This window comes from Pleurodeles waltl, chromosome 3_1 (assembly GCF_031143425.1).
Source record: "Pleurodeles waltl isolate 20211129_DDA chromosome 3_1, aPleWal1.hap1.20221129, whole genome shotgun sequence".
Lineage (NCBI taxonomy): Eukaryota > Metazoa > Chordata > Amphibia > Caudata > Salamandridae > Pleurodeles > Pleurodeles waltl.
The window spans coordinates 571,069,589-571,082,225 of record NC_090440.1 but is presented as its reverse complement, the minus strand read 5'-3'; the positions used below and the strand labels follow the sequence as shown (position 1 = coordinate 571,082,225).

Genomic DNA, 12,637 nt, shown 5'->3' with positions numbered 1-12,637 from the left:
TAATTGGTGTTCGAGAGAATGCCTCCTCACATGATTATAGGACTATATATGTAATATATGTACTTTACCTATAGCCTTTGTATATATGTAATTCAATGTGTGTAGTTAGTTCAAAGCTAACTAGAAAGCAACAGAGCGCTACACAAAGAGGGGAAGGAGGCCTTGGAATAATTATGCAGGCGTAAAAAACCAGTACATACATGAAAGGTGCTTAGCCCTCGCAAATGTAGAGGAAATAATTCAACAACTGGGGCCTCCTGCCCCTGGGCGTAGTTATCAATAGTGAAGCAGGTGCAGTGACACCCAGAGCTCAGGAGCGGGAAAAGAACGCTTACACCCAGTGAGTGACTATTTATTTTGGAAAACTGGGGGATGGTGGTTCGTGCTTGCACTGAGGCTTGTGGCGCACTTGCTATGCCACTGGTCCTACCATGCAGGGTTTTCTGTGCCCATGTACGGTGCTGCGTTGCATTTGCCTACGTTCATACTATGGAAATACCCTATACATACATAGAATCCTAGTTCGTGGATAGAGTGACAATCAGCATATAGGCAAAGCACCATAAATTTCGTCTCACAAGTTCTTGGTGGTGCTATTCAGAAAAATTCGCTGCCGAGGACCCTAGCTTCTTAAATCTGCTGCCGAGGACTCTAGCTTCATAAATCTGCTGCCGAGGACTCCAGCTTCCCCATACAGGGGCTGGCATGGGTCGCTCAGGCGTGGGGATTTTCCTGCGAGCATGCAGTGGCTGCTGCATTATTCCTGAAGACACGGTTAACGCCAGATAAGCCCCTGTTTCTATGGAAACAGCACCAAGGTGCAATGCACAATTAGCTGTGCAATTACAACCATGTTATTTACGGGATAAAAAGTCACTAACGTTTTATTTATGGAATAAAAAGCCACATGACCGTCGGCATGGCGACGCGTGCATAAAGTAAAATTTGGCATTACCTAATGTACACAAATAGCACGTTGTCTGTATGTATAGATGTGTGTATGGCCCCGACGTTTCTCTGGTAATCAACTGCCTACTTACAACTGATAAGCAGTGAGCGGTGTAGGCGGCACGTCGCATCCGGACACGCACCATGCACCGCTGGTGGCCTGCCTGCGCAGGCGGTCGCACAGAAGCGGCTGCGGGACGCCATGGTAACGAGACCGTGCGTTCCATACAGAGCGTCCCCACGCCGCCTGCGCCCGACTGCAGCAGAGGTGCGTCAGCCGCGCGGACACGTCCCCGCAACCACGACGTTCACTCTGCGGTTTCAGTCGCTGCTGTGACAATTGACCAACAGGCGCTGTTAAGTATGTGCAAAAAGCGTCTCCTCGGCTCTTCCGAGAACTGAGCGAGGTTATTGCTCGGGGTCCTTTGGGACGTGATCTACCTTGTGTACAGGCGAAAGAACAGCCATCGAGCTTGAGAATTCGTGCAAGCGTGCCACCAGCTGCATTCCTATCCTCGCGTGGTAGGTGTGCAGGGCCGCAGCTGCGATCCCTTTATCTGCATCTGACTGCCTCCTGGCAGCCAGGAGTCGATATATCACAGAAAAGACGGACAGACCAGAGCGTCTGACGCCTCAACTAGCGAGTTTTATAAAAACGAGTGCCTCTGCAGTCTGCTACTATAAGGCATGTTCTGCGGAGCTGTGGCCGTGACTGCGCCAGCGCCGCGAGTCTCCTGCTCATGGTGGCCTTCACTCCGGCACTCCGAATTCATAATGCCTGGAAGACTGCCCATGCACCAGCCAGTGAGACTAAAACTTAGCACATGCATCAGCTAATGTCCATGGAACATCCACGTACATGTTAATATGAGACTGCGATACTGCGCGAGACGCAGAGACTGAAACGATGCACGTGCATGGCCAGCTGTGACTGGATGCTGCACCACAATGAGCTAATGAAGTTGGAACACTGCTGAAGCATTAGCTAACAGCACTGGATTAGTGGGAATGTATAGCATACAGAGGCTGCGATAAATCGCACGTTGGAGCTAGTAATGACACCTGTGCACTGCGCATGCATGGGCTAATTACAATGAAGCAGAGTTTGTTCCTTCCCAGCAACTGCAACGCTGCCCATGCCCGTGCTGCTCGTCTGTCGTCTAGGGAAACTGCACATACATGAATCACTGACACTGAATTCTGCACGTCCATGAGCCAATTAGACTGGAATGATCACATGTGTGAGAAAATAAGACAGAACACACGAGATGAGCATGGATCACAGCATGTGTGGGGAAACTGAACCTGTGTGAGACAACAAGGGGGTGCTGCACAAATGGGAGTCCAAAAGTCTGGGGTAATATAAACACAAGTATACAATTAAATTAGGGCAATTGCAGGTCAGCGAGCTAATTTGTCTAGGACACTGCACCTGTTTGAGTCAATTAAACCACATAAAAACACACGCTGCACATATGAACTTAATGGAACACTGGCCACTTATAAGTTAATGAGACCGGGGCACTACGTGTATGAGTTACAGTGGAACACTGACGTGCACGAGCTAATGAAACTGGAACAGTACACCTGTGTGAACTAATGATACTTGAACACTACTGCACACCCGCTGCACGTCTGAGGTAATCTATGTGGAACATGCACATTCATGCACGGGGACTACACCACTGCAGATAATAGTGCTGCTATAGCTGAATGCTGCGAACGTAGGTGCAAGTGGTAGCGAGCATGCATGATTCACTGATACGGGAGGTGCGCGTTCATGAGCCACTGAGAATGGAATGCCCGCACACATAGGAGATAGCAGTGAGAACTCAACACGTCACACACACGAGAAATAAGAGTCTGATGTTGGAAATGCATATACTAATAGCATTTCGAAGCTGCACCTGTGTGAGCTTATGAGAAGGGGTATAACACAGGCTGGAGTAAGGAAAGTAGAACGATGCATGTGCACTATCAAATGAAAGTGGAATTGTGCACATGCACGAGCTAACGATACATAGACAGCACACCTGTACTAATTGATAAGAGCAAACTGCGCATTAAAACAGTGCAACAGGAGCTTTGCATGCGCATGAGCTGAGGCTGGATCAGTGCACCTGTACGAGTTAATGACACTGGACACTGCACATTTAAGCCAACAAAACGACGAACTGCACATGTATAAGGCTAAATTTGTAAACAAGATGGAACACTGCACACATATCAGTCAACGAGACATGAATATTGCGCACGTTTTAACTAATGTGACAGGAGCACTGCATACACTTTAATCAACTTGACTGGAACAATATCCATGTATGGGGTAAAAGGACTAGAAAATGCACATTTATGAGCTAAAAAGAGTGGGATACCGTACATGTTTGACCTACCGGAAGTGCAATAGGTATCATAACGAGCTGCGGGACAACTAACTGGATCGGAACATTTCACGTTCATAATTTAACGGGGCCAGAACTCTGCTCTAGTACGAGCTACTAAGACTGCAACGCGACACATGTGCAAGCTGAGAATGAAGCATTGAATAGGTATGAGCTAACCGGGACTGAAACAATGGACACGCATGAGCTAAATCAGATTAAAACACTGCTCGCGTCTGAGTTTGAGAGAGTAGACATGATATAACCGGGACTGGGGGATTTCACGTGTATGAGCTATTCGGATTGGAATACTGCACATGAATAAACTATGCATATCAGAACGCTGCACATGTAAGCGCTAGTGAGAATGGAACTGGCACATGTGCAAACCCAGACCGAAACTCTGAGTAGGTATGAGTTAAAAGACACTGTAATACTGCACATCAATGCGATTATCAGACTGAGCAATGAACATGTACGGACTGGGTGTCAAAAACTGCGCAAATCCGAGCTAATGATCAAAGGGCACTGCGGATGTTTGTACTTGTAACAGCGAGACACACGCTTGTCCCTCAGACGCACACAGAGCATAGTTACCTGTCTAGCGTCGCAGGAGCCCAGTCAAGCCTTTGGTCCTCAGTGCCTACTGCTTCGGGCGCTGTCCAGTCGCCAGTGCTGAACTCCTCGCGGTACTGCTTGTCCGGGCCTTCATGCACCTTTTCAAGAGATTCACCCTGTCTCCGACGTTCAGACACCTTGCCCTAGCGCCGTTGCACACTGTGTCAGGTCAATCCACCCTGCCCCGGCTCCAGTACACCCTTTCTCCGAGGAACATACACCCTGTATCCAGCGCTCGTGCACCCTCCTCCCGGCGCTCATGCACCCTGCTCCCGGCGCTCGTGCACACTGCCTCTGCGCGCGTGCACCCTGGCCCCTGCGGCACCCAGGCCTAGGGCCTGCCGTAGTTTCCGTAGTGTGAAGTCCCTGCCTACAGACTGCGTCCACCGCCCCCTCTCGTGCGCACGAATCTTACCCCCTCATCCTTCCTCCGAGGCTGCTCTCGTACTCTCCCCCTTCGTCGCTCACTCCTCCACCCCTCAACTCTGTGACGGGCTGACAAGGCCCTTCACAGCCGCCCACACCGCCTTTCCTGGATTACAGAGCGGCGTGGAGGGGCACACATGAGGGGAGGGGTGATTCCGGTGTTAGCGAGAGACGACTATAGGCTTGCATGGTCCAGAAAGGGGTTAAAGCTTGTCCAATGCGGTTAGACGTCCTCTAATCTACCCACGTTTCTGGGACGCTTTTATCAATGACGTTTTGCACGCGGTGTGATTGAAGACCCTGCGCGTAAGTGTGTTTTTTCTTTTAATTAGAAACGACACAGAGCAGCTGAAGTCACGACGTCCATATGCCAGGAGGTGTGTTCCTGCCAACACGCGGGAGGGCTCAAGCACTCGGTGCAGCTCCCTGTCATATCCTGACCAGAGACCAATCACAACGGAAGCCATTCTTTCATTAAGAAAAAGAGCCCTGGCCGCATTGTGAAGCGCAGCCTTTCACTGCATACCTGCGCCGAGGCTCCGGCGCCCATATCCTCTCACACTGCCACCATGACTGAGGAGGGAGTGACATGCTATTTGTGTGAGTGAGGAGGGAGTCGGAACGCCGCAGTCGGAGCTTAGAGACTGCGATGACACCAAGAAGTCCGTCTGAAGCACGATGGAACATTAATGTCAGATGCGTACATGTCATGAGCGTGATAACCATAAAAACATCGACATACAATGTTCACCATCAAGTTACTCCTGCTGCAGTTGGTGACAATTTGATAGAAGTTCCTCATATCGCAATACTGCCCTCTTCTAATTTTAATTGCTACCTGTAGCGCTCATCACTTTTAGCTAATCATGCTCAATACACAAAATCCTTCCAATTACACCACTATTCTTAAACAGAGTAAGCCAGACAGGCCCTCTTTATCCACATAAGAATACTATGTAATCAATATGTAATCCATGGAATTGACAAAAAAATCCGAGTTCACAGGAATCCCAAACCTCACGCACAAACACCATCGATATATTCAGTGAGATAGCTCCACTATTCCCACTGGCAAACACAGCTTAGCATTTTAGATATTTACATGGCTAGTGTTGCTGTCTAAAAACTAATCTGAATGTGATGGTTAATGGATAAAAAAGGTAAAGTCCTCCAACCATGCAAAGTACGCATACTTTGACCCCAGGAGTTCTTCCAAATGCAAATCGTGTCTTTAGCTAGATTCCACGTGTACCACCTTGGCATGGCTTTTGAAGACGATCCATTTTTATACACTCGAGGGTTAGTAATATTTGCACACCTTGCATAATTAAGATAACTGTAACATAACTATAGTACAAAGCATCAAGCAGTGCTCTGGAATAGGGTTGGCTATATAAAGGCCAGAAACACTGGAACTGTGTAATTTTGTGCCGGCAGCATTTTTTGCATAATTAGAGATTTACCACATTTGCCACATAATCTATCAAATGGTGCATAATCTACAGCTTTAAAGGAAAAACCTGTTCTAGCTCAAACGGATCAAAAGCTACTAAAATGACGCAACGTGTGTTTCAGTGCACTTGAAGGCCCTTCACAAAGGTTGGCTTTCCACCTTTCTGTAGCTTATTGCTATATTTGGGTGTTAAACTGGTACTAATGAGGGGAAACCTTTGCCCAGTGTAAACATGGCAAAACGATGAAATATTCCTATCACACATTGTACTACGTTGCACTGCATAGTTTGGTTTTCTTACTGCACAATTTAGTCAACCCTTCCACATAATCTAGTCTTTACCTGCCTCATAATTCCTATCGCCCTGAGATTAACTTTAAATTCCCTGCAGTGGAGAAAGGGTTCTTGCAGGGCTGAGCATGGGCCCCACAAAACACTTCCATCCGCTTGCTAAACATACATATACATCTATCTTTATGATTCTAGAAGACAATCCTTCTAGTATGTCCATTATGCCATAATCTCCTGCACTCATCTATATGTCTCTTCTGCGATAAAGATTTGCTGAAGATAATATTTCCATTATATATATAGCACTGCAGAGACTTTTGAAGTCAGTGAGATTTTTCAGGGGTCTCCAGTAAACCCTTCCATTCTGATGAGAGTTCAAGCGCTCACTATACCTGGCCTTATACCCTTTTACACAAAGGTGTCACTAAGAGGAGGAATTGAAAGTTATTCTTTTTACCAAATCTTTTCATTGTGCATTTCTCACAAAGAAGCAATACGTAAAATGTAGCATAAACAGACATAACTCCTGGTTGCTGTGGGGTACAGGTAGGTGGACATATGGTGTGGCTGGTTCTGACATAAACCATGTAGGACTCAGTTCTGTAAATACTGTGGTTCCACCTTCAGGTCCTCGTGTGAACAAGTCTCCAATGGATACCCCCCTAAAAATCCCTGCAGCTGTCAGGCCCTTTACCCACAATCAGCAGCTCATGTGGGACCCATTCCATCACTCCCAGGCTATCTCCGACCATCAGTCCCATATCTTTGCAAATTTCTGGGGACAGCCTATTCCCCAGTATATTGGTTCCTCTGCCTGTTGGTACAAGTCCCTCAGAATTAGGATCTGCGTGCACCCCCAGTGTCTAACCACAGCATGCCGTGCAGCCAACAGTGCTGTATTGCAGATAATTGTGTACCTGTTTATGATCATTTCCTCCCAGATACCTAAGACGATCAGCCAAGGGGTAAGGTCTAAGGCATCTCCCACCACCTCTGAAAGCCTCTGGTGTACCCCGACCAGAAGGCCCTTACTCTCGGGCATTCCCAGTGCATATTGCACCAACATACCTCACTGACCACATCCCATCAGGCAGCCATCTGCCACTCATCCCTATAGCATAAAGCCTCATGCGTGTAAAATATGCTATCAGCTGTAATCCCCCCCCCCCAGATGGCGGCCTCCCCAAGGTATTTACGGGCCGCCCCCAATCATCATCCTCCCATCTACCCAGGTCTCCCTACCATTTCTCCTGCAGTTTCTGTAGGAAGCCTATTATTGAGGATCATGGAGTATAGCTGTGATGTAGCGTGTTTATGGAGTGAATCACCCTACACGCGATAGTCGAACGGACTCTCGTCCCCCAAGTCCTGGGGATAGTTGATCTGTCGCAGTCTGCAAGTATCTTAGGAACTGGCCCACTAGCATGTCATATCGACTTTGTAAGTCGGCAAACGTCAGCCACCCCGTGTTTCCACTTAGGTCTCTCAACTTTGAGGTGCCAATCTTATCCCATTGCAAGTGAGCAAACACCCCGTGCAACTCCAACAACGTACACAAGTCTCACAGCTGTGTCTCCAGTGTCAGGCGGCCCACCCAGCCTAGCCTCCATGACTCCTGACTGCAGGGTCGAACAAAAGCGATCCGCTCCAGGACGGTCATCATTCTTCCTGTGCCATAGAGGAATTGAGTGAAACGGTGTGGCTCCAGTGCCCGTCTGTTGACCATCAAGGCTGTCTCTCTTTGGTCCACAAAGGACCAGTCATTTACTACCAGAAGTCATGCCACCCAGTAGTACAGCCATGGATCTTACAAGGCCATACCCCGATCCGTCAGCCGTCTCATCAGTGTTCTGAGGGCCATCCGCAATGTGCCTCCAACCCATAGAATGGTTCTAACCTCTGTCTTCACTGCCTGAAAAAAGTGGTCCTGGACCTCGAACGTTGAGTTTTGCATCACATAAATGAACTTAGGAGCTTTGCAACACATAAAGGAACTTAGAGAGGTAGATCAATTTATAGAGGGCCGCCCTTCCTATTAAGGAAATAAGGAGCTGGCGGAAATCTGTGAAGAAATTCCGCTGGATTCGTCCCACATTCTTGTTATAAAACAATTTACAATCCATGGTCATGTATATTCCCAAATAGGTAAACCCAATGGAATCCCGCACTAGTGCGACAGGCCATCCACCCTGCGGCATCCACTGAGACAATGAGTATGCTATTGATTTCCTCAGTTGATCGTTATGCCAGGGAAGAGCCCAAAGATCCCCTAGGATCTCCAGAATACTCTGCAGGGATTGGCCTGGGTCCGCAAGGTATAGGAGAAAGTCATCTGCATATAAGGATACCACGTCTTCCCAGTCTCCATCCCAGTGGAGGTCTTGCATCACTGCATACCTCCAAGCCTTGTTTACCAGTGGTTCCATCTCCACCACAAGGAGCAGTGCGGAGATGAAACATACCTGCCTGGTACCTCTGCGCAGTTCGAATTCCTGAGACAGTGTGCCATTTGGGTGAACCCTCGCCATCAGCTCGTGACAGAAAAGGCTCACCCGTGCCAGGAATAAGGGGGCCAAGCCCATACATTCTTGAAGGGTCATGAGGTATGACCACTCCAAAGATTCAAATGCTTTTTCGTTGTCCAACACCAGGAGTAGCACTGGTTCCTGCACATGAAGTAATCTGGCAAGGCAACCGAAATGCCGGCAGGTACTGTGTCTTGTGGACCTATGCAACATGAATTCAGATTGATCCAGAGCAACTATGCCATCTGTCACTAGCAATAAGCGGTTTGCCAACACTTTTGCAAGTTTGCATATTTCAGGAGTTGCCAGGCTATATGAGACACCCTGTCCATAGGCTTCCCAGTTTTTGTGGATTAACACAATCATTACCTGCCTAAGATCCTGAGGAAGATCATCCATACCTGAGCCTCACTATACATGCCATTCAGAGGGTAGATCACCTTGCTATTGGCACATTAATTTTTTTTTAGAGGGGCCGATGTTAGGACTAACTCTTGATTTGAACCTGGGATTCTGCAAATTTCTCTCTCTTTGATGTCAGCCTCTAGAGAGTATCTGACCTCTCTATGTAGTTGTGACACTAGGAGATCACACACAGGATTGTCATGTCCTCCTCCACCTGCCTGGAGAAGTGTGAGATATATAAGTCCTTTAAGTATCTAGTAAAGGTCTGGGCTATGGTAGTAGGTTTCTCCACCAGCTCCCCGTACTGCATGCAAACTGACGGAATCCATCACTAGCCTTCCTCCTTCCTAGCTTGGCAGGCTAGCATCTTTCCAACCTTATTCACTGTCTGAGAGAGAGTGCTCTGCCACACTCTGAGGTGTCCTGGGCTCCTGATGGACCAATCGCTTAGATTCCTCCCTGAGTCGGGCTAGGCTCATCGCCTGCTCTATGTCCAGTGCTGCCACATAGCCTGTCTCCTGTCTGACAGTTCCCTTTCCATTTTCGCCACTGTGCAGTCTGTCTCTTTTCTTCACTGCCACATGTGCTTTCAGGTGGCCTCGCATGACTGTCTTATAGGACTCCCAGAGAATGGCCCCCGAAGTCACCGATCCCTCGTCCTCCTGGAAGTACAAGTTAGACAGCTCCAGGACATGGCTATGGGTGGCCCAGTCCATCAGCCCCCATGCATTCAGGCACCAACCAGGGCTGGGGAAGGACTCCAATGCCCACTGCTCATTCATGATCAGGGAATGCTTCTATATGCCCCTTGTCAAATAGGTTAGGCTTCTATATCTGTATCGTTAGGACCCATGCACCAAGAAGTAGTCTAGTCACACCAATGAATAGCACGCATTGGCCATGCATGAGGACAGTCTGACCCCCGGGTGTGAGGCCCGCCAGAGGTCTTCCAACTCTAGGGTCCCCAGAAAAAAGAGAGCCAATGGTCGTCTCTCGGCATTTCTCCTAGCTGCACCGTCCAGTCCACTACACAGTGTAGGGTCAGATTGAGGTCGCCCCCTAACAGTAGCATGCCTCTGAGAGTTCAGAAATCTATTTCCCCATTCCTTCCAGTCCGTGCCCATTGAGGTCGGGCGGAAGATAACATGAGGACACTATCTGATGTTCCCTAGGCCCCCCACTGCGACCCAACATCTAGACAGGTCTGTCTATATTTTTGTGGGCTGGAACGGTGTGGATCTGTGAATCAAGATTACAGGCCCGCTGGCCCCAGTAGAGCAGCCAGCATGTACCAATGTTTGCACTGGCCCCTCCCTAGGAAGTCACAGTAATAGCCCTTCAAATGCATTTCCTACAACAGAGTCAGGTCCAGCAAATGCTGTGACAGATACCTCAGCAGAACTCTTCTTTTTAATTTGTTCCTGAGCCCATTCACATTCCAGGAGATAATCCTAAGGGAGGTGCCCCTCCTAGTGATTGGGAATCCATCTGTACCAATGTCTGTGAGTATTCTGAGTCTCTCTATTCTTTCGCCACCATCAATTTATCCACTGCCTAGATTGCGCAACCACAGCTCCCTTCAACTGCTCCCCATGCCACCTTGTGCTGTTAGTATGTAACAATCTGCCCCCCCCCCAATGTCAGAGGCACATGTCAGCCCCCTCAACTTTGTATATTGCTTACCATCTTGTCCAACACATCAAATAGGTGTCCAGCATGGCCGGCCCAGCTGGTTCAGATTCCATCTAGAGCAATGTAACCCCAATCATCCCGGGTCCCTCATTAGCCCATCCAGTGTCCCCCTGTAGTTTTTTCAAGCAACCTCATCCTCCAGCTTGGGGGTGACCCTCACGCGATCCAGATCCTCAACACTGTATCTTGAGCCAGTCAATCCTTTATCTGACTTTCCTGAGTCTCACTCAAGGATTTCTCACCAGTTCACAGAGGGCTGCAGAAGGCCTTGTAGCTCTGCAACCACAGTGTCCCTTTTTGTCCATGCCTCTGCCTTAGTGGTGGTCGCCCTGGATTTTCCGCACAGAAGTCATCATGACCGCTGCATCTACAATTCAGGAGACTGCTCTCCTTCTCAAGCTAGTAATCTCCATCTCCTCCAGCCATCCCCATACCTCCCTTGCTTCAGTGAAAAAGTGAGCTTTACTGCCTACTGTAACCCTGAGACAGTCCAGGAACAGCAGGGCATATTTGATGTTAAGGTGCGGCAAGTGTTTTTTGACCACTAGGAGTGTTTCGAATTAGCAATGTACCAACGTGATATATTCCAGGTGGATGCTTCCAGAGCACATCTAAAAGCTCCAATTGCACTATATTGTCCCGCTCCCTTAAGTTGAGCAGTCAGGCCACTCTTGTCCTTTGTGGTGCTCCAGGCACCGGGGGTAGACCCAGGACCCTGTGCCCCCTTGCCACCGAGAATAATGTCAACACCTTACCCTCCAGCACCTAAGAGGATAACTATTGCTATTCATAGCGTTCTGTCGAGGGTTCCTCTGCCCTCTCTGGCACTCCCACCAGGCATATAATATTTTGTCTGTATTGCCTCTCAGCATCTTCCATCCTGGCCAACAAAATGTCCACTTCCTTTCGCAGCTTTGAGGAATTTATGTATTTCATTGTTTCTAGTATCAACAACCTGCAAACTTTGGCAGTCAGAAGACTGCTGCACAAAATTCTCTAGTGCCAGGAGTTTCTCCCAAACTGTAAAATCAGTGCAAACAGCATCACACAGAGCACCAGAGGATGCTAACTTCTTTTTGACGCTCAAGTAGCTTTCCTACTCGAGCGGCAGCTTCTTCAACGAGAGCCGCAGCTTTCTCAACGCAGGCGATCACAACCTGCTGCGACTGCCAATGTTCAGAAATCTCACTCACAGTCACCAACTTAACGTTCGTGAGTCATGCAAGAGAAAAAACTCAGCTCTGCATCACTTCGCAGAGTTCTTCGGAACACGGCGCAGAGTGGGCAAAACCCTGCAAACTCTGCTAGGGTAGCGGAACTCTTCACCCACCCCTAGTCCTGATGCCCTATCAGGCTTGAGTTTAGAATTAAAGTGCAGAACACCCATAAAGTAGTGAAGCTTCTTTCTCTGGTAACAGTGGGAAGCCTCAGTATCTCATCCAGCTCCCATGGCACTATCGCTGCCTTCTATATCGAATAAAAGTCACTCAAGACACCTCTAAGTTAACTGATCAGTGATACAGTGCACTCGATTAAAGCTATTATTAAAGCTTGGCGGAAGGAGGGGACCTTATGCTATGATGTACTTGAAGAGCAGATACACAATCCCCCATCTACTGGTAAATTAAGGCAAATCGTTTCAGTGGCTCCACCCTAACCCCACACAAGCAATTTAGGGTAAAGATACAGGCCCCCTTTTTGAGAAAATGGGTCAATGAATGAATTTAAATTCAGCAATTCTTATAAAATTTAAAATGTTGCTTTGAAAATAACAGAATTCTATTTTTGTGTGTGATTTCTTTCTTTCTTGGGATCATACTTTCACCTGAGACTCTTAATGTCACACAGTCTATCTGCAGTCTCTCCTGCACATTGTGCTCCCGCTCATGCACATAATA

At 48.1% G+C, this 12,637-nt stretch overlaps 1 protein-coding gene across 1 annotated transcript in view; it reads right to left on the bottom strand.

The window, feature by feature from the left end:
- The window catches only part of PTPN5 (protein tyrosine phosphatase non-receptor type 5), a 556,863-nt gene extending 551,909 nt beyond the window's left edge, over positions 1-4,954 (bottom strand). The window contains exon 1 of the mRNA XM_069223005.1: positions 3,927-4,954. The gene's annotated coding sequence lies outside the window, so the exon portion shown is untranslated. The remainder of the gene's footprint in view (positions 1-3,926) is intronic.
- Positions 4,955-12,637: the final 7,683 nt, after the last annotated feature.